The sequence below is a fragment of the Felis catus genome, chromosome A1 (assembly GCF_018350175.1).
Source record: "Felis catus isolate Fca126 chromosome A1, F.catus_Fca126_mat1.0, whole genome shotgun sequence".
Lineage (NCBI taxonomy): Eukaryota > Metazoa > Chordata > Mammalia > Carnivora > Felidae > Felis > Felis catus.
In genome coordinates, this window is record NC_058368.1 from 4,975,278 (window position 1) to 4,998,075 (window position 22,798).

Below are 22,798 nucleotides of genomic sequence, written 5' to 3' on the forward strand. Positions count from 1 at the left end.
AGCTGAGAGAGACCACAGGTGAAGCGCCCAGTGGCCAGGGGAGAACTATGTGAATGCCCCTTGGCAGGGAGCTTGGCCCAGGGGCCCATGCTACTGGCATTTTTCTGTGCCCTCTTCCGTGGAACACAAGGCTCTAGGTGATGGCTGGCAGAGAAGGACTAGAGAGCTCTAAGCACAGCGAGCCTGAGCTGGACCGGGGTTCTTATGTACTCTTGTGCATATTTTGATTGCTGATCTGGCCTGAGCACCAGCTTTCAGTGTGGGGTAATAGCTGCTCTGGGTCTATGCTTACTCAGAGGAGAAATTCATTTCTAATTAGTAACATGCAATGTGAAAAGCCCAGTCCAACTCGTAATTTTCCACATTAACCCTGGAACACAGCTGAGGCTGCTGAGGGGCAAGGGCTTATCTCAAGAGAACACAGAATCCCATGTTGGCTCTGGAATGACCGGAAAGCTCAGGGGGTAAGGTGTCTGGGTTCCACAGGTCACCACTCAGGTGTCACCCTGGCCCTGTGGGTTTGTACCCGGATCATAGAGCAAGGGGGTGTGAAGAAAAGACCAGATAAAAGCAAAATGAGCACCCATCTGTAATGTTGGTGGGTCTCAGGGGCACGGGCCGTGCGGAAGCTGGTATTTGGGTCATTCCTATGCCTCTCTCATAGCTTCTGCTTCTCACTGGCAATCATTGGCATCCCTTGGCTTCTGGACACATCATTCCAAACCACCTCCATTTTATTCTTTTTAAAAAATGTTTATTTTTTTAATTTTTTAAAAATGTTTATTTGAGAGAGAGAGAGAGAGGGAGCAGGGGAGGGGCAGAGGGAGAGGGAGACACAGAATCCGAAGCAGGCTCCAGGCTCCGAGCTGTCAGCACCGAGCCCGACGCAGGGCTCGAACTCACGGACCGTGAGATCATGACCTGAGCCGAAGTCGGACGCTTAACCGACCGAGCCACCCACGTGCCCTGAAACCACCTCCATTTTCACGTGATGTTCTCCCCCAAGTGTCTGTGTCTCCTCTCTTCTTATAAGGACACCAGTCACACTGGAGTAAGGACCCCTCTCCAGCATCACCCCGTCATGTTATATCTCAGTCACAATTGCAAAGATCCTATTTCCACATAAGGTCACATTCACAGGTACCGGGGTTAGGACCTCCGCACATCTTTGGAGCCACCATTCAACCCACAATAAGCACCACTGCCAGCAAGGGTGCCAGCATGCACCTCACTATTACCCTTCAGCCCGGTCACCAGTGCCCTCGGCAAAGACAGTATGGTGGCTGGACTCTCTTCGACGGGTCCAAACTGGGTATGGGTCGCTCCAGCAAGTGTAGGCCCTTGGTAGATTTCAAGGTCACGGATGGCGCTCCTGGGGTCGCCAGCAATGAGGGGACGGTACCACTGGCAGCCGGAACAAACAGGAAAGAAAATGGCATGGTCCAAGAAGAGTAGATGTTGGCGCACGAGACGTGAGACCGCTGGCGTCTCTTGGCATCATCCGGGAGGTTAAGAGGGCTGCCCGAGTTCCCATGCGGTGGATGGGATAGACTAAGAGAAACACCGTGGCCACTGTTGTTCTCCAATTCCTGCGCATAAGCCAGGGTGGCCCGAGAAACCTGTTACCCCGTCACCGCGACTCAGCTCCTCCCCACAGTTCCCTTTTCTCCTGGGTCACTGTTTGGCCAGAGCCCCTCTTAGAAAATATTCTGTCTCAGATTGCAGAGTGGGGTGGGAGGCCCTCAAGCTGTCAGCACCAAGGTGGGCACGAGGAAGCCAAAACCAGGCAGAATGAGGCCAGACAACAGGGGCCCGTGTGGACGGGATGCCAGGGTGTGGGGCACGGGTGAATGCACATCAGGGAGCGGCCAGACTCAGCAGTGGGGATCGTCTGATCCTCGCGAGGGTGGAAACCACAGCCAGACTCCAAGAGGAGGCCCACAGGTGTTAATGGAGGACGCAAGGCACAGGAATTCAAAAGCGAGAGCCCAGAGGGGCTGCAAGAAATGAATTAAAGCCCAAGCACCCGGCCCCTTGGGGGTAACTTTCGCTCGTCTTTAAGGAAATTCTACTGTGTGTCTGCTTTCTGACGCAAAGCAGCCTCACGCACAGGCTTGGCACGACTCTTTCCGCAGGTCCACAGTGAGCATGAAGCAGCCCGTGCAGCTAAGGTAGGCCCCCCTGTCCAGGTTCCTCCTTCCCACCTGGTTTGCAGCCACATGAGCGAGGTGCTCTCTGCCAGGGCATCTCCTCATTGCCACCACGATGCCTTCGGGATCACCGGCTCCCTTTCTCGGCTGTTTCAACTTCAGTCCCACAAACACCAAGCTCCCCTGCTTTCCCGGGCCACTCTGGTTCTGCCCCTGCCCCACATCATAACACCTGTTCCCCTGTCCCTGCCGTGATGGCGCAGGGGACATACATAAGGGCTCCAGACAGACAGCAGCAGGGTCCTTTCTGGTCTCGGCTCCCAAGCCCCCCCGCGACACGGGGAGGCGTGTGTCACACCCACTCCTTTGTGGCAGGGCCCCCTTCTTAAAGACCCTGCCATTCCTTCTCTCCAACTTCTTTTCTCCCACTCCCCAAAGCTTGGGGGTCTTAAGTAGTCTGGGCCAGCAAAATACACACGTGTTCTCTTAAGTTAATCGCTTAGGTTGGGACCTTGGCCCTTCCAGTTTAAATGACCCTGCCTCGTGCAAGTAAAAACCTTATACTGGAAGATACTGCCATGGGCTTCAAAACTTCATTTTGCACTTCAAAAAGCGTCTTCACTTGTTTTCGTTTTCTGGTTTCTGCATCTCTGACGACCTATTCTCGTCCAATTTCCCAGCCCTGTCCCATCCCAAACCTCCTACACACAACGCACAAACACTTGCTCTCTAGCGTAGTCTATATTCTGGCAAGTCTGAGCAAATTCCCGGAACGTATCGTTGCCCATCGGCTTGGGACACACTGCAGCTATCACTCGGGGCACGGGAGCCCCACTTTCGCAGCTGATGTACCCCATGCGTTCCCCACGAAGTGGCCGGGACCCCGGTTTCTCTGTGTCTCTAGGAGGTGTAGCAGATTCCCACGATAGGCATTTTCTGCACTGCCTCAATCATCATGGTGGCCCAGGGCCCGCTTCCCATAAGTTGACTCGGACCTAGAGGGGCAGAAGATGCTGTTGACAGGGAGGAGGACTTCCCCCTGTGACAAGCAGAGCCCCCAGCCAGGGGCGCTGAGGCAGGTGAGGAGCTCTGTCATCTCAATCAGAGGCTGATGACTCACTTCCGGGGCCACGACCTCCCCATTGTGAGTTACACGGGGTGTGTGTGTGTGGGGGGGGGGTTACTTCTTGGAATTCTAAGCGTTACTTAGGATGGTCTTAGCTTCTGTACCGGGTCCCCCCAAATAATGACTCAACCCAACAAGTGTATGTCTTGCTCGGGTACCAGTTCGAAGTAGGTATTCAAGCCAATGGGGCAGGGGTCTCTTGCGCATGCTCAGTCAGGGTCTCGAGCCTCACATCTCCCCTGGGGTCTTGTGGCCGTCTGCTTCTAGCCAGTGGGAGGCAAAGAGACCCCGGGAGAAGCTTAGACTCAGGCACCGTGCCTATCCCTTCCTCTCGCGTTCAGAGGGTTCCGACCACATCTCGCTGCAAGAAAGGGTGGGAAATCTGGTCTCCCCACATTGTTATTACTATGGAAGGAGAGATTAGAGCGGCCAGCCAGCAGAAACTGCTGCCTACGGGCCCACTCTGCGGCCACGCTGGGGCAAGGAAGCCTTCCCCATCTCGCAGTGGGTTCACTTTCCTTCATGCTCCCTCCTCCTACAAGACGGCACATTCGGTCTCCTGACCCTCCCCTCCAACCCCATTCCAACCTCTATCGCCCACTCCCAGCTCCCTTCGTTTCCTTTAGCCTTCTTCTGTGGAGAGAACATTTTCTGGCTAAAGCAATTACATTTAGGGGCGCCCGGGGGGCTCAGTCGGTTAAGCGTCCGACTTCGGCTCAGGTCATGATCTCACCGTCCGTGAGTTTGAACCTCGCGTCAGGCTCTCTGTTGTCAGCGCAGAGCCCACTTTGCATCCTCTGTCTCCTTCTCTTTCTGCCCCTCCTCCCCTCAAAAGTAAACATTACATTTTTTTTTTTTAAAGCAAATACAATTAGCAAATGTTTGAAACGGACTTAAGTTAGTGCTGACTGTGGTTATTGCCACCTCTAGACTGCCTCCATTAGCATTTGTTGAGTGTCTACTGTGTGCTGGGGACTGTCATGAATAATCTATGACACTGCCCTCGAGAGCAACCAGGAGACTCCCCAGTGTGAGCCTTAGTTCAATGTGAAACTCTCCAGCCAACTGGCCTCACAGTACCTTTGTTTCCTCCCAGGTGCTAGGCCAGTATGATCAGCCCTCCACAGCTTAAGTGTTCTTTTTTCTTCCTTTGGAAAAAAAAAAAAAAATCTATGTTTTCCTCCATGATGGGTTAATCCCCAAATAGCCAGGCTTACTTCAGTCCCAGATCCTAACCGCCTACTGGGTTTTCTGCGTGGGCTTCAGTTTCAGTCCCTGATCCGGCTTCACGCAGCTTTCATTTATGTTTCATTTCCATCCACCACAACAAGGTTACTTTTTTCAAAAGAGAGAAATCTCAGCAGATGTATTCATTCTGAAATGTTTCCTGGGCACACACCAGTGAGCTCATTAGCCCAGGCTAACCATGAGGTTTACCCTCCCCCCTCCCTGCCTCTTTTCTTCTTCGTCGTCGTGGTCTTTTTTTTTTTTTTTTTAATTTTGCAGCAGAGAGCAAGATCATATGGTCCCCTAGCAGCTCCTTCCTGTATGTGCAGGGAGCAGGGACTGAAATCACCCTCAAGAAGGAGGGCTGTGCTCTCTAAACATGCATACTTCTGAGTATCTGCTTTTGTTTAGCGAAGACTGAAGCTCAAATGGGAAATTTCTAGGTCAGCTGTACTTTGCTCTAATAAAGGGAAAGTCTAGCCAAAAAGAACAGCAAAACTCCGGCCTCAGCTTTTTGGAGTGTCTTGTCTGATTACCCAATTATTATATTACAGCTCAGATTAGGAAGGGATTAGCCCCCGAGGTCGGACAGATGGAGAACACTATTAAAATACCCCATGTGGGGTTTCAGAGTGGGTAGCAAAGTGGCCACCTGTCCCTGTTTCTTGGGTCAGTCTGTCCTCATTTAGAGTCCCAAGATCGCTGTCTTTGATGCCAGTGTGGAGAGGCTGAATAGCACAGGAAGCAAGCTGCCCCCCCCCCCAACTTCTGCCCCTCCTCTTTCTCTTTCCTTATCTTGTGCCCTGCCCTAGAATGCCCTGGCAAGAAATGGTCAGCTGAATTGCAAGTGACTTTGGGGTTGTCATCTCTTAGGGCCCTTGGGAACAGGTCTGGGCCATTGTATTAGTTGATAACAGCCAGGAAGTTTTCCATCCCAGACCCCCTTTTCCTTTGTTAACTTCTGAATAGGCACCTCCTCGTTTCTCGAGCTTTTGTAATTCAGGGGCCACATTGGGCTGTTTCTTGAGCAGTGAAGGAAGGTCTGTCCTGTGTCTTTGTGCCTTTTCACCCCTGTGTTTGGGGAGATCGGGATGGTCTCTGTACCACCTTGCCGGGCAAGGAAGCCTAGTGGCTTGGGCTTCGGGTCCCAGGCTTGAATTCGCAGGCAGAAAGGTGCTCTAAGCGGTTCATTTAATAATTAATAAGCCACTTAGCTCTTCTGCTTCAAGTCTTTTATCTTACAGGAATGGCGATGCTGACCTCAGAAGAATGTGTTCAGAAACATTAATGGCTGATGAGAAAGCATTATGCCAAGTAAAATATGTTGGTAATCTCGACACTGTAATGATCTAGCCAGATGAGTACATCTTCCTAATGAATATATCTAGCTCAGGTCAATTCAGGAAAAGCATACCGAACACATAGAGCGGCTCCTTCCTCAAAGACTTGGCCCCAGCACGACAGAACATAGAATCTTAAAGTTGACAGGGTCATCGATACCCAAAGTCTACAGACAGCCACCATTCATGATCGGAATTCTCCAGGAAAGTGGGTTTCACCACATCCAGAAGCAGCTTACCCCACGTTTGGACAATTCCATCACAGAGTTTTCTTGAAAAAAAATAGAGTTGAATTACTTTATGTCTTCACAGCTTCTCCCCCTTAGTCCTGCTACTACTCCAGTACTGACCAGCTCAGACAGGCCGGGTATTATTCCACAGGATTCTCACGCCTTATTTCATCCCCTCAATAATCACAGGGGGTTGGCTCTCCTGGTTAAGCAGAAAAGGAAACCGGGACAAAGAAGTAAAATGATTCGCTCAGATCTAATGGCTGGTAAACAGTGTGGCACCATAGTCTGCCATTTTTTTTTTTTAATGTTTTTCATCGATTTTTTGAGAGAGAGCACAAGCAGGGGAGGGGCCGAGAGAGGGGGACAGAGGATCCAAAGCAGGCTCTGCGCAGACAGGATGACAGCAGTGAGCCCGATGCGGGGCTCCAACTCGGGAACTGCGAGATCACGGCCTGGGCCAAGGCCGGACGCTCAATGGACTGAGCCACTCAGGCGCCCCCATCGACTACCTTCCTTATCACTCTTTCGGTCATCCGCTCTGAGACGTAGCGGCTTCAAACGACGACCATTTATTTGGTCAGAATTTTGCGGCTCAGATGCTTTGTCAGGGCTTGCGGTGCGATGGCGGCTAGCACTGGACCCCAAAAGCGAGCATTTCAATCAGCAAAGCTGAAAACTGCCTAACTGTTCAGGTCCAGCTGGAGAAGTTACATGCCACCACCTCCACCAAATTCTATTGGTCAAAATAAGTCCCAGGGAAGCCCAGACTCAAGGGGAGGATGACTAAACTCGATGTCTTTGTTAAAGAGTGGCAAGATCATAGCGTGAAAAAACATGTGAGATGGGAGAGAGCATGGTGACCATCCGAGGAAACACCATCTACCAAACCCACCACTTATTTCTTCTAGAAAATAAGTTCACCTGTACTTCCCAATGACGCCTCTTCTGGAAACTGCCTTTCGAGTGTTCTCTGAGACTTAGGTTTTTCAGGTGAGCCGTTGGTTCTTGAACTGCCCCTTATCATCCTAGCCTTCTCCCGCCATGTACCCCACAATGTAATGGCACATCCCAGGGTATGCCCAGGCGGGTGCAGAGCAGAATGACCATGGCCTCGTGTCTGCCAGACGTGGATGTTGAATCAAGTGGGAATTTTTGACTGCCACACGGCATCGCGTACAAATTCTGGCCCCTGAAATTTGTAGCCCCTCACTCCATACCTATGCAGTTCTTTCGAGGGACCCAAGCTAAGTTCCATTTTGCAGAATCTGGCCTCGCACTCTGATTCGTCGGGCCTTTCTAGATCCCGATTTGGGGTTCCGCTGTCTTCACGCTCCTTCCCAAACCTACGTTTGGCTCATGACTTACCTCTTCCTTCCACACCGGCTTCAAGCCACTGACAAGACTCCGGGCCCATTCAGGCACAAGAAGAGAGTGCTGAGGAACACCTCTTAAAAGACAACCCCTCTGCGCATTGACATCTAGCCATCGATCTGCAGCTCTGCAAGCCGGTGGGCGGATTTATTCAGGCAGCTGTGGATTCACCACCTCGTCCTGCTTGTCACCCGACCCACCTTTTTACACTTTGTCTCGGGAGGGTCGGAAGAACCACTGCCAGCACTTGAACCAGGTCCTGGAGACTCCCTCCTCTTTGCATTTCTCTGGTGTGCCACAACCGTAACACTGGCAGCCAGAGAAACTAGGTCAGCCCGAGTTTTCTCACCGAGCCCCTGCTGACTCCTGGCGATCACAGCCTCCCCTTCGCAAATCATCCTGTTTACGCTCCATGCTGGACTCTCTCCCACCTCCTCTGCCTCCTGCCTGTTTCTGAACAGCAGCGCACTGTTCACCCATTTGCAGCCTTCCCTGTCCTCTCCAGAATTCCCCAGGGAGCATCTCAGTGGTGCAGTCACCAAACTAAATCGCAGCTCCCCCTAGAACCTGATCCTCTTAGGAATCTGGGTCAGGAGACGTAAAGCTGCCCACTGTTTTCAAGAAATGTGGGCTTCTCTGCTCCCCGGCAATGTTGATGGCACAGCACAGCAAGTGCAAGAAAGGCAGAGGGGACCTTCAGACTGCTTACGGTATAGTTCAAGGGGAGGCATGTCTGCTAATAACAATCATATAAAATTAACTACAGTCACTGCGTTTAGGGGGTGGAAGTGAGCCATTACAAGGTGCATAAGACACACGATTTCTACGTGGGCAGAAAAAAAAGGTTCCGGGAGGCAGTGGCGTGTGGAATAATTCCTAAATAGCAGGTAAGTTCTGGCGAGAGCACAGAGACGGGCCTCTCGCACGGCTGCCTGTTTGCAGACATTCTTGAAAGCAACCAGGTGGCGATGTAACAGATTCCTTTAAAATGCTCGCACCATTCGAGCTGTAGTGCTTTCAGTGTCCGAGGAATTAATCCAAACACGACGTTATTCAAAGTGTCATTTAAATGATGGTGTCCTGTAACGGAACACCGGGCCACCATCAAAAGACTGTTTGTGAACGTGAACCCGATATCAGCTCCGGGCCCTAGGAGGCCCTCCCCTTGTCTCTCAGATAGCTGATTAACACACCTCGATTCTCCTCTCCACCCTTTGTGACAGCGCGATTCTTTCCCACTAATTGTGCAGACTGCCAAGAGCTTCCTTCCTTCCGAGCGCTTCTTTCCTGTCCAGGGCCGCCCCATTCAGCTTCCACTCCCCACAGGCATGATGTGATTTGGGTGATGTCCCCTCGTTGAGAAGACCCGTCAAGGGGGCTCGGACTATGCAGCCCGGCTCCCTCTCGCCCTCACGCACTCCCTCCCTCAACTCCCTGCACCAATTGACAAAGTATGCCCCCTGCTCCCCCCCAGAGCTTTTTTCTCAATAATGGCCAATGTTTCCCCAAAAGGAATTCTTCTATCAGTTGCCAAGAATATGCATTTCCCTCTCACATAATTGTACGAAGAATTTTTTATGACGTGAGAAAATGCTTAAGATAACATGAGCTCAGCAGGAAAAAAGCAAGACGCAATCGTAAAATTAGACCCAGTATAATCTCGACTGGGTAACACAATGGGCCTCAAAGAGCAAATTTAGCCCAACAGTAGCCGTGGCCGTCTCTGGCGATGGTGGGCTGAGATTTTTGTTCTCCTAAATACACGCTGCTGCATTTGCCAAGTGTTGAAAGATAATGAAGATACTTGGGGCCCAAGTGCTGGGGAAAGTAATGTCACCTTTTGGAAAAACTGAAGTCGAGAAGTGAGGAAAAGCCAGCGCGGGGCAGGGAGGGCGGGCTACCAACCCTCGCGCTCCTGAATGATGCCCAGCCCTCCTTGCCTGTGCTGCTGACCGCCAGCCTCAGAGCGAAAGCTTGACTAGTTATCTGACTTCCCGTCGTGTTGCCAGACCGGCTCCGTGACACTTGGAGCCTCTGCACGATTTCTGGGAGGCGGGGGCAGCGGCGGGGTCGGACTGAGGGGCGCACCTGCTGGTCTGTCTGGGCGCGCGCGGCCCGGTCCCTCCCCGCGGGCTGGCGAGGCCGGTGCGGTGCGCGGTGTAGCCACGGAGGCAGTGAGGGGCAGCAACGTGTGCTAACGGACCGAGGTCTCAGCCCTTGCGGTCAGCGACGGTCCCTCCTAAGTTAAACATTAAACATTGCAGGGGGACCTGGGGGGCTCAGTCAGTTAAGCATCCGACTTCAGCTCAGGTCATGATCTCACGGCTTGTGAGTTCGAGCCCCGTGTGGGGCCCCGTGCTGCCAGCCCGGAGCCTGGAGCCTGCTTCCGATTCTGTGTCTCCCTCGCTCTCTGCCCCTCCCCCGCTCATGTGCACTCGCTCTCTCTCTCTCTCTCTCTCTCCTTCAAAATAAATAAACATTAAAATAAATTAAAACAAAAACATTAACCATTGCAAAGCTGGATGTGACATCTATGATGACCACTCCTACGTTTAATCACTACTATTTAGTCAGTAATTTACTGGGCCCAGGAAAGGAAAATAAGACAAAAGGCCTGTCCTCGAGCTGCTTGTAAAATCTAGAACGGGAGATTCTGCACATGACCAGATGGGACAAGAGCCTTGAACAGTACAGCACACAGGAATTCAGATCCTCTGACGGGGGGAAACGACCACTGCCTGGGGCAATCCAGGAGTGCGTCCACGCAGCAGGCCCAGAGGTGTTCAACCATGAAGGATGACGGTCCTGGTGAGCACGCACGGGAGGAAGGCTTTCTAGGCAAAGTGCTAGTGAAAGGGACAGGAATACCATGGGGACAGGAAAGAATCAAGCATATCCAAGAGTCATGAGTGGTGGGGCACCTGGGTGGCTCAGTGGGTTAAGCACCCGACTCTTGGTTTCAGCTGGGGTCATGATCTTGTGGTTCATGAGTTCGAACCCCATGTCCTGCTCTGGTGCTGATGCTACGGAGCCTGCTTGGGATTCTCTCTCTTTCTCCCTCTCTCTCTGCTTCTCCCTTGCTCTCTCTCTCTCTCTCTCTCTCTCTCTCTCAAAATGGATTAAAAAAAAAGTCACAAGTGGTGGTTGAGCTGGAGGGTAAGATCCACACAAAGGAGTCATTACTGGAAGAAAAAACTGGAAGGTAGATGAAGATCAGTTGAAGGAAGCTATAGATGCAAGTGAAAGAATTTACTCAATGGGCTGAGGGTTTTCGAGCAGGAGAGTATAGGAGCTTAAGAAAGTTTGCTGTCTGCTGCAGGTAGTTGAAGGAGGCAAAGCCGGGACTTAGGGATCAGTCCCGGGACTGGCTCTAGATGGTTAAGGAAAGTAGGTTCGAGAAACCTTCTGGGTGTGGAGCCATGATTGTTATTATCTGGTTGAATGTGATGAACAGAGGAAAAGAACAGAAGGTAAAGCGTGCTGAGTTTTCACGACCAGGAGGGTCGGAAGCTGCCATTTGTTTCCGTCTCACTGAATTTCTGGTGCACCCGGCACCCGAGGGTGGCGGTGCCTCCCAGGTGCAGCTAAGGCTCAGGGACGACAGGCCTGGAATCCCTCCCTGAGCCTTCTTCTTGGAGATAAGAGTCAAAGTAAGGGGGCGCATGAAATTGCCGAGAAAGGATACTACAGAAGCAGAGAGGAGGGAAGGAAAAAGCCCATAGTTAAGGAGTTACAAGAAGAGGGGTTATCAAGATAGTTGGCCGGTATCTTTGCTCAACTGACCTCTGACTTGCTTGGAACTTTATGCCACCTTGACACACAGCTATCTTGACAATGTTCCGAATGACCTTCTGGCTTGCTTGTCTGGGTATTCTTCTCTACTTCATTGGACGCTCTGGTGCCCAAGGAATATGATTTGCTGTGGCTGAGAAAGATCCTTGACAAAATTTCTGCTGTAGCATTTGGTCCATGAGCTTGTCAGTCCTCAAGTTTGTTTAAGTCAGTTGATAGCTCGGCATTTTTAGGCTTCCAGAACTCTGTGAATAGTATTTAGGTCTTCCAGACTATCTCCAAGTCATTCAAAGATATTCAAACCCTAGACTGGTATACCTTTTAGTATTCTTTGGTTTGTGATGGTGCTTTTCCTTTCGTGAATACTAACTTCTAGGGATTGTATCATGCTGTATTTATGTATATTGAGATAAATAAAAAGGTGCCCACCTGGCAAACAATCCAATCATGTACGCACTGTGTACAAAACCCACTTACTACAGGCCTCAGCCGTCGCTTCCTGAGTTCAGATCTTTCTTCGCTTGTGATGGGGTTACCTCCCAATAAACCCATCATAGATTGAAAATATCACAAGTTGGAAATGCATTTAAGGCACCTAACCCACCGAGTGTCAGAGATTAGCCTAGCCTACCGTAAAGGTGCTCAGGACACTGACATTAGCCTCCAGTGGGGCAAGGTCATCTAACACGAAGCCTGTTGCATAATAAAGTGTTGAATACCTCGTGTAATGTGTTGAATACTGTACCAAAAGTGACAAATAGCACGGTCGTGTGGGTTCAGAACGGTTGTCCGTGTATTGGTGGCTTACTCGCGTGCTGGCTGCCAGTCCTGGCGAGGGGCCGCGACTGCTGTCCGGCATCAGGAGAGAGGATCTTTACTGCATATCCGTCGCCCAGGAAAGGACTGAAGTTCAAAATTCAAAGTTCGGTTTCCACCAAATGCGTATGGCTCTCACGCCACCGTAAAGTCAAAAATCGTTAACCCGAACCATCGTAAGCGGGGAGCATCTGGGGAGGGTGCGTTAGACCCCGAGAGGAGAAACCCCATCCTAGATGACGAGTCTGTGAACGGTTCAGACTGCAAGGCAGGGCCAGCTTCTGGGCGTGTCCCGCCGCACAGGGCCCGTGCTGGGCTAATGCCCTGCTGCTGCGTCTTGAAATCGTTAACACTTTTTGAACAGGGAGCCCTGCGTTTTCATCGTGCACCGGGTCCCGCAGATTATGCAGCCGCAGAGCTAAACACATGTGTCAGTAATAATGGAAAAGGTCAGAGGGGTCTCTGCTGGAAGCAACGTTTGAAATGGCTCTTTAGGTCAAAGCAATGCTGGCTGCAAGGACGTGGCCCCGTGGGCTTCCCGCAGTCATTCACTGAGGTCAGCTTGGGGAGGGCCAGGGGCTCGCCAGACCTCGCTGGGGCCTCTACCTTTGAGCCCGGCGCCTGGCAACAGCTGCTCGCCCCGAGTGGGTGAAGAATTTAGCTGCAAAAATCTAATTTGGGACTCCCTAATTAAGCTAATGAAGTCAGATCATTTTAATCTCTTCTTGGTCTAGCCCTATGTCTAATCCCCGAGTAAATAGATAATTGTGACTCTGTGACATATGTGCCCTATTTTGCGATCGATGAGCCGAGCGACATCTTTCTGTGACTTTTTTTCTTCAAGATTTTAGGCAAGGAACTGGTTTTCCTCTGCCAGATTGGGGCAAAACTAGCCAGACTGATGCCTTTAAAATGAGTCAATCGTACAACTTTTACTATGAATAAGCTGTGCCCAAATTGCCCCTTCGTCCCGAAAGATCCTAGATGATCCTCAAATTTCTCTTGTGTAATTAATAATAAATAATTACCATGTACAGATGTCTCCTGAGATGGGCTGAGGTTGATAAAATGGAGACCAAGCCGGCTCTCTCCTTTGGCCTCATAGTCGATAAACTAGGAAAATTCGCTAGTTCACCTTCAAAACAGTATCACATTGTCTTCCTGGGACACATACATCCTCGTAACATTGGGAAAGCCTCTAAAACCCAGAGACTGAAGGCACCGTTCTGTGTAGTCCCTCCGTCTTCCTGCCAATCCAGACTGTTGTTACTGAACTATTTCCCCTGTCTTTTCAAATAACTGAGAGACAGTCATTCTTCCCCTTTGGAGTTTATTGATTCATTCACCGAGTCTCTTCCATATTAATATTAATATCAGACGATTTTCAAGTATCACCCATTCCTCCCTTCAGAGGGTTTTGTGTTTCACCCATGCAATTTGATTTCTAAGCATTATTAGAAAATACAGGCACCATTTACAAACAGTCCAATTGGTTAGCAATACCACCACTAACGATAAGGGGTAATGTTCACTGGGAGCTTGCTCAGCACATCAGGCCCTATGCTGAGCGCTTTGTTTAGATTATCACTTAATTTCTCGCCATCACAAGAGGTAGCGACTCCCGCCGTTGGAAGTGAGGAAAGCGAGCACAGACTGGTCTGTCCTCACCCAAGGTGCCCAGCCGGCCCGTCGGGGGGCATCTGAATCAGGCGGTTCCAGGGCTCCAGGAGCCCCTCAGGTTCTCTTGCGAAGGAAAGATCTCTGTCCTGTGGCCTCCGACTTCCCTCCAGCTCAGCTAAGTGTACAGGCAGGGTTGCCACTGGAAAACACTGCTGAGACAGTGTGACGGTCAGCACACGGCATCTCAAATCGTGGTGGAGCCCTGATTTGCCGTATGCAAGGCCGGAGGCGCCATTCACGGGATACAAAGGTCAGGAGAACACAGACCCGCCTCAGAGAACGTACGGAAGTCTTCCAAATCTCCTCGCAGAGACAGCAACCAGCCATCCCGGGTTGCCTGAGGCTGAAAAATGTGTGACTTTCCACTTTAAAAGGAAGATCTTAGCCACACCAGGATGAGTTGGTCACCCCACTAGTGGGAAAGTGGTATCCTGTGTATTTTGAGAAGGAAAATCCATGCAGCCCCATTTGTGGACCCTATCTAGACAATCTTGTGGTTTCTGTTTGCCTTTCTGTGTGCACCGTAGGGCCGCAGAGGCTGAATGAGCCCCGTAGGCAAGCAGTGTGCTCAAGACCCACACCTTGAATACTGTGAGTCCCTGAGGACCCCAGAGTGAATATAGCTGGGCTCAAGGAAAGACAAGCTCAGAGGAAGACCTTCCAGAAGCCCCGTGGGTGGGAGTAAGGAGAGAACGTGGATCAGAGCTGCCTGCCTGAATGGGAGTGCTCTGAGAGGAGAATTGCCCCGGGAGCACCATTTGCCCCTTCTTTCTGGACTCACCTCTACCAGCCTATAATTCTCCCCGGTGACCCTCGACTCTTTCAACAGCAGGCAGGAGGGACCAGAGCCACTCCAGTAACCCGCCCCCCCCATTCTCCTACTGGTGACCCCAGCAGCATTGTTGTTAGAGTCTTGGCCTGTCCCCCCACACTCGGCTGTCTCACGTTGGGGCATCTGGACAAAGTCCAATAGGGCGACATACTGGATACTGGAGGGAGTGCATTTTCTCTCAAGACTGAGGCTGCCATCTCTCTCCAGAGAAGCCTTTGAACACTTAGGTGGGAACCAATATGGTGGAGGGTTTTCGTGAAGGCTTGCAAAGCCTGAGCAACTTTTCTAGTTTCTGAACAGAGAAACACAAAACGGCTCTTTTCTTTTCTTTCCTTTTTGCTCTTTGTTGCTGAATAGCTCCTTGTTCACAATCCTTTGGGCATGCGTTCAGTTCCTATGACAATGTCTATGGCGGAGCCAAACTGTGAAATCAGACCCATTGTCAACCACAGATGTGCTGCCAGAGCCTGGGTGGGGTCGCCCGCTGAACCAAAATGGCATCAGCTGAGCGCGCAACAGTGGTGAGCTCTGTGCTATTTACCACGGCATCACAACGGTCCAGATGGGGCGCTTTTCACCCAAGGTTTGAAAATCCTCAGTAGAGAAGATTCTAGGCAGAGAAGAGGAGAACGCAACTGAATTTGCGTCGCTGAACTTAGTCTGATTTCGGAGAGAGATGGTACTTCACTGCCATCGGGTCATTTGCTGAGCCAAGAACAAGAACTTACGGCGGGACAGGTGACACATGGCGGGGTCCTCTGGGAGACAACAGATGCACGAGTCGGATTAACGCTTAAGCTGATTTAAGATTCATATGAGCTCGGTTGAAGTGTGTCACTAGACTAATGTGTTTTTACTTCTATTTTAATTCTGAGGTTGAAATGGGAGCAGTTGAAAACAAGCATGAAATTAATTTCCCTATAATCTCTCAGTAGGAATATGACATCAATATCATTGCTTGCATCGAAGGGGCATTTGGCTCAATAAAAATGGAGTGTCAGGCACTACATTAATCCTGTAGAAGGGTGAATCTCCAAGTAAAATAATTGTCCCACTTAATTTTTATTCCCTAGTCATCTGTGGCCACGGCTGGGCTGCAAATTTCATGAGAGGAGGGGCCAAGTCCGTCTGTATCTCTTACGCTTCACACAGTGCCCTGAACGTATGTCGTAGGCACTCAATAAATATTTATCAAATGAATGAACGTACTGTAAATGACGCGGGATCTCCACCCTTAAATTGTGGTAAAGGAAACAAAGACAATGTGGTCATAAAGGCTTTGGAGGGTTTGGAGTGGGTGGGCTGGGAAGTCCCTTCCAACTGTGGGAGCATCTCTCCTGTAGAAAGAGGGGCTCTGGAGGCAGCTCTAGAAGATAAAGCAGGGCCAGGCTGGAGGGGGAAAGGGAACTCTTGGTGGGTCTTCCCCATGACTGACAATCTGAATCTGTCTTCTTCCAGGATGCTGGCCCAGCAGTGCCCAGCCTGCCCTCTGTCGGGCCCCCTGTCGTCCAGGTGCGGTGTGGCTCTGCCTCAGGGCGGGCATCTGGGGCAAGGATGTAGGAAGGAGAATAGCCATCATGAGTCTGCCTGAAATGTGTCCTTTGCTGGGGACACATTTGCTGGTCCCAGCAGCAGAAGCCAGCACCCTTCCCACCACCCATGGACAGGCAAACGCCTCCAAACTTGGAACTCAAATCCTAAAGTGTTTGAAGTTTATTTATTTATTTAGAGTGTGTGTGTGTGTGTGTGTGTGTGTGTGTGTGTGTGAGAGAGAGAGAGAGAGAGAGAGAGAGAGCAGAGGAGGGGCAGAGAGAGAGGGAGAGCGAGAGACAGAACCCCAAGCATGGAGCCCAATGTGGGGCTTGAACCCACAAAGTGTGAGATCATGACCTAAGCTGAAACCAAGAGTCAGGGATTTAACTGATTGAGCCGCCCAGGTGCCTCGGAAACCAAATCTTTGTGCCACAGTTTGCTGCTATGGTACCCCAGGGAAATGCCAACCTGCTGTTCATTGGTTCTACACTTTCCTTCTGACCAATTACCATTTCCCAATATTCATCCTTCATCTCAAATTCTCTTCCTCTTCTCTTCCCACCTACAGTCCTCCCCTCTCTCCTCTGGCCTCCCTCTCTTCCTTTGTTTCCTTCTCTGCCTCTCCTTCCTCTTCATAGCACTGAAAATTCCTTCAGATTCTAGTTAACAAAAGAAAAAGACTGGGGTGCCTGGCTGGCTCAGTCAGTGGAGCGTGCGACTCTTGATCTCAGAGTGTGAGTTCAAGTCCCATTAGGTGTAGAGATTGCTTAAAAATAAAATCCTTAAAAAAAACAAAAGACCCCTAAGGCAATGTATACCAAAGCAAAAAAGAAAAAAAAAAAATCCAAAAGTGTAAAGTTAAACCCATAAAAGTGGGGCACCTGGCTGGCTCAGTTTGTAGAGCATTGACTCTTGGTCTTGGGGTCATGAGTTCAAGCCCCACGTTGGGTGCAGAGATTACTTAAATAAATAAGTAATTTTTTAACTAAAAAAAATTTTTTTAAACCTTAAAAGTATTTAAAAAAATCATAAGTGACCTTAATTAAAAACGTACCAATACCCATTCATGATAAAAACTCTCAGAAAACTAGGAATAAAGGAGAACTTCCTCAACTTGATAAAGAACATCCACACAATATTTGCAGCTAATATCACACTTAACGGCGAGAAACTAGAAGCTTTCGTGCTAAGATTAGGAACAAAGCGAGTATGTCCCTTCTCACTCCCTCTTTCCAACATTGCACTGGAAGTCCTACTTAATACAGTACGATGAGGTACAGAAATAAAAAATCTATCAACCAGGAAGAGAGAATAAAATTGCCTTTGTTCCTAGATGACATGGCCATCTGTGTAAAAAAATCTGAAGGAATCAAACAAAACCTCTTGGAACTAATAAGCAGTTATAGAAAGGCTGCAGCAAACAAGGTTAATACATAAAAGGTCAACACTTTTCTATATATCAGCAGCGGACAAGTGGGATTTTTAAATAAGGGTGCCTAGCTGGCTCAGTAGGTACAGCATTGTGACTCTTGATCTTGCGGTCATGAAGCATCTAGCCCCATATTGGGCCTAGAATTTACTTTAAAAAATGAAATAAAAAAAACCCAATGCCAGTTATGGTAGCACGCCCCCAAATGAGGTCAAAAACAATACCTAAAAATGAGGTATATACCTAACAAAATATGTAGAAGATCTCTACGAGGAAAGATACAAAACTCTGATGAAAGAATCAAAGAACTAAATTAATGGAGAGATAGCCCATGTGCATGGATAGGAGGATCCAATATTATCAAGATGTCATTTCTCTTCAACTTGATCTGTAGATTCAATGCAATCCCAATAAGAATCCTAGCTAGTCATTTGAAGATATTGGCAAGCTGGTTCAAATGTTTATATGGAGACGCAGAAGACCCAGAAAAGTCAACACAATATAAAGGAGAAGAACAAAGTCAGAGGGCTGACGATCCTTGACTTTGAGACTTAGGGTAAAGCTACAGTAATCAAGACAGTGTGGACCTGTTAAAAACAAAACAAAACAAAACAAAACAAAACAAAACAAAACAAAACAAAACAAAACAAATAGATCAATAGAACAGAATAGAGAGCCCAGAAATAGACCCACATAGAGTCAGCTGATTTTTAACAAAGGAACAAAGGCAACACAATGAAGCAAAGATAGTTTTTTCAATAAATCGTACTGGAACTGGACATCCACAGGCAAAAATATGAGCCCAGACACAAATCTTACACCCTTCACAAAAAGTAACCCAAAATGGACCATAGATCTACATGTAAAATGCAAAACTATTAAACTCTTAGAAAGTTTAACTAATGTTGGGTATGGCAATGATTTTTTAGATCCAACACCAAAGACACCATCCAGGAAAGAAGTGAATGATAAGCCGGACTGCACTAAAATTAAAAACTTCTGCTCTGCAAAAGGAAATGTCAAGAGAAAGAGAACGCAGGCTACAGGCTGGGAGAAAATACTTGCAAAAGACACAGCGGATAAAGAATTGTAAAAAACACACAAAGAATTTGTATAACTCGACAACAAGGAAAGGAACAACTCATTTTAAAAAAACAGGCAAAAGTGATAAGATACCTCACCAAAGAAGACGTGCAAATGGCAGATAAACACATGAAAAGATGCTTCACATCGTCTGTTGTGAGGGAACTGCAAATTAAACAAGAGTGAGATGTCCCTACACGACTACTAAAAATGGCCCAAATCCAACATGGGCATCCCCCAATGCTGGTCACAACAGGAACGCTCGCTTACTGCCGATGGGAATGCAAAATGGCGCCGCCACTTGGGAAGACAGCTGGGAAGGTTCTTACAAAACCCAACATACTCCTACCAAGTGACCCAGCGATCACTCTCCTTGCTATTTACCCAGATGAACTGAAAACTCACATCCACCCAAAGACCTGCCCGAACGTGGAACTGCCCAAACTTGGAAGTAACTAAGACATCCTTCAGGGAGTGAATAAACAGTGGTACATCCGGACAGTGGGATATTATCCAGCAATAAAAAGAAATGAGTCATCAAGCCGTGAAAAAACATGGAGGAAATGTAAATGCATATGACTAAGAGAAAGAAGGCAGTCAGAAAAGGGTATATACTGCCTTGATGTCAACTATCTGACATTCTGGAAAAGGTGAGAGTATGGAGACAGTAAACAGATCAAGTGGTTGTCAGGGGTCAGTAGGAAGGAAGAGATGTATAGGGACAGCACAAAGGATTTTTAAGGCAGTGACACTACTCTGTATGATGCTCTAATGGTGGATACATGTCATTATACATTTGTCAAAACCGATAAGAAGGTGTAACACCAAGAGTGAACACTAACGTAAATGACAGTCTTCGGACGATAACTATGGGCCAATGCAAGCTCGTTAATAATAACAAATACACCATTCTGGTGCAAGATTTTGTTAGTGGGAGATGTTATTGGGCAGGTGGGGGCAGGAGGTATGTGGGAAATCTCTGTATTTTCACTTTTTTGCCTCAAACCTAAAAGTACTCTGAAAAAATAGCCGATCAAAAATATATAATGAGGAAAGGAAGCTATTAAGATGTGACTAGGTGAAAATGAATAATTTCTGACAGTAAATATTACCATACATAAATGAAATGAAGATTATCTCTTAAGATAAAACTGGAACACCTTCCACATTTAAAAATGAAAACATTTAGGGGCGCCTGGGTGGCTCGGTCGGTTAAGCGTCCGACTTCAGCTCAGGCCATGATCTCATGGTTCACGAGTTCGAGCCCTGCGTCGGGCTCTGTGCTGACAGCTCAGAGCCTGGAGCCTGCTTTGGAGTCTGTGTCTCCCTCTCTCTGACCCTCCCCCGTTCATGCTCTGTCGCTCTCTGTCTCAAAAATAAATAAACGTTAAAAAAATTAAAAAAAAAAATGAAAACATTTAAAGACAAAACATGCTCAAATGATAACATTATCACATTTATTTGTCACCGTTCCAAATGAAGGACCCCCACGTCCGCAACATTTGCTCTAACACTGACGGCCTTTCCCCAAACCACTGCCATCCACTGGATGTTGCAGCCTAAGGACGCCGATCCCGCCTACCTACGTTCTGCTCTCTGTCCTGAATGAAGCGTTTCCCGGCGCTCCCAGAGCCAGAGCGCCTGCTGGTTTCCCCATCTTTGCCGAAAGGTCTTTTACAAAGTACTTCCTTTGGCTCCGGTGTTAGCCAGCCTCGGGGCGTTTTTGTATTTCGGATTGCAGAGACAGGTGTAGCTTTTCACTGCAGGCAGCTAATCACTTCCCTCCGCTTCCTACCTACTTTCATCGTTCTGGATTTAACTTCTTTTTTTTTTTTTTTTTCCTTGTAATTTTCTTTCTTTCTTTGGAGAGACAGAGAGAAAGAAAGCAGGGGAGGGGCAGAGAAGCCCGGGGTCTCCTGGGAATGCCCATTGCTGATGGGGTTTCACAATAACCAGACTTGGGTGTACCTTCTTCCTCAGTTCTTTACCCTTGGGCTCCTGATTCCCCAGGTCATCCCCCCTGGGGCATGCAATTCCACCAGAACATCTTTGTTTTCTTTCACTATCTTATCAAAGCTCCCTGCTACTCCCCTTCACGCTACTCCCCTTCACGCTACTCCCCTTCACGGGCCGTGGGGTCCTGGGGGCTGCCACACAGGTGTCACCGGAGTAATTTCTCCCGCGTGACAACTGTCTTCTTTTAGCAGCTCTGAAAGCTACAACTTCAGGGGTGTTCTTCCAAGCCACAGATCCGAGCATTTATGGTCCAAGGTCTCCCGGCCAGTGACGGCCAAGCTGAGATTCATCCCCTCCAGCATCCCAGAGCTTCCATGCCGCCAAATCAGTTCCTGCTCCAGTGATGAGACCCTGTCTTATACTCTTTGCATATGTCCAAGCAGATCATGAGTGAATCATTTCCTTCCACCCGATCTTTACTCTCCCTTTCTTGGGAGGGCAGAATGTTTCCCTGAATCAATTTCTTTAATCTGGCCTCTGGCCATGTTTTTCTGCTCTGAGCGCCTTGCAAGTGATCTGCTGCTGCAGAAACAAATCACCCCAAAGCACAGGGGCTTCAGACAACCCTCTTTGTCGTGATTCTGTGGTTCTGCGGTCTGACGGGGGGGGGGGGGGGGGTTCTTCTCCCAGCAGGTGGTTCACACTTCCGCATCCACGTGGGTGTGGGCTGGCCTGGGAGGCCTGAGAAGGTCCCTCGCACACGGCAGGGCTGGGGCCCAGAGTCCGCCGGAGGGCTTCGGTTCACACGCTCCCCGCGAGCCCTCTTTCTGTGTACATGTTGTCAAGCTCCAGGGCCGCCCCACGTGGCCTCTCTCCAGCAGGCCGGCTCGGACGTCCTCCCAGCACGGTGGCCGGGTTCCAAGAACACAGAGATGAGGCCCTCAGTCTTCCCAGGGACAGGGCCACGGAGACCCTGTAGCCGCACTCCATCGGCCAAGTGAGTTTCAAGGCCGGCACAGACTCACGGGCCGGGGCAGTTGCCTTCCGCCTCTAGGTGACGGTGGCATCCAAGAGGCCGTGGCCCTCTTTAATCGGCCAGCGGGTCACGGTCCTGGCCTCAAACTCGCTACCCAGCAGGAAGGACGCACAAACGATGGCCTCTCCAGCCCTGTGCGTGTCCTCATCAGACCCCCCATCCGGCGGCACTGGTGTTCAAGCCTGCCCTGCAGCTGTCAGGACCCCTGAGGGAGGTTCCCTGAACAGGACTTTGCAGATCCCGGCACTTCAGTTACACGCGAACTGCTCACCTACTCCCTCTGCCGGGGAGGCTAGCTCTGCCTTCTTCTTCAGGTGAATGACCGTTCCCCCTGTCACAAGCACCGGGTGCGTCTCCAGCTCAACGTGCCTTCAGGCTAGAGAGCCACTGACTCGCATTTATTACAGGGGTTCTAGCCGACAGTACAGTGAACCTCTTCTAGGGAGGTGCTGCTCCCTGCCTTCCTCATTCTAGGTAAGGCCTTGTGATGGTTAATTTGATATGTCAACTTGCCCGGGCCACGGTACCTCAACAGTCGGTCAAACACCTGTCTGGATGTTTCTGTGAAGACATATTTTAGATGAGATTAACATTTAAGTCAGTAGGCTTTGATTAAAGTAGATTACCTTCCATGACATGGTGGGCCTTGTCTAATCAGCTGAAGGAGTCAAAAGACTGAGGCTCCCTGAAGAAGCGGGAATTCTGCCTCCAGTCTGCCTTCAGATTCAAGCTGCTGCTGTAACTCTTCCATGGGTCTTCAGCCTGCCCTGCAAGAACCATCTCACCTCACGGTGCCCTTGGGTGCTTTTGGGGACTGGCAGGTATTCAAAGCTGACTTTTGTTTGGGGCGGGGCTCTCTCACCCACAGGCACCTTAATATGGGCAATGCCCCCTCAGGCTGGCCATTTGGTACCGCCCCCAGCCCCACAGGTTCCGGATTTCCAGCCACACAATCCCCATCCACAAATACACAGACTCTCTGTTACTACTGCCCCCAATGTCGTTGCCTGTGGCTTTCTCAGATGAAGTCCTTTTAAAGATGGCTCCAGTCTGGCTCTCTCTTCTATGTAGACCACATCTCATTCTAGCCCAATGCCCCAGGAACAAGATAGATGGTATTCCTTGACTTTGGGGTCCCTTCATTTGTTTCCCTCCCAAATTCTCCCAAGAGAGACAAGTAGGTACATTTGACTG

General features: G+C 49.5%; 1 long non-coding RNA gene across 5 annotated transcripts; it reads right to left on the reverse strand.

The window, feature by feature from the left end:
- Positions 1-920: 920 nt before the first annotated feature.
- Positions 921-9,178, reverse strand: LOC109495032. 5 transcript variants are annotated; one of them, XR_002740366.2, is made up of 4 exons: positions 7,442-9,176; positions 6,194-6,275; positions 5,918-6,114; positions 921-4,424 (listed from the first exon to the last, which is right to left on the reverse strand). It is a non-coding gene; the product is annotated as an uncharacterized LOC109495032 (long non-coding RNA). The 5 variants fall into 5 exon arrangements; XR_002740367.2 differs by having other exon boundaries at positions 5,918-6,275; positions 7,648-9,178; XR_002740364.2 differs by having other exon boundaries at positions 5,918-6,275; positions 7,442-9,178.
- Positions 9,179-22,798: the final 13,620 nt, after the last annotated feature.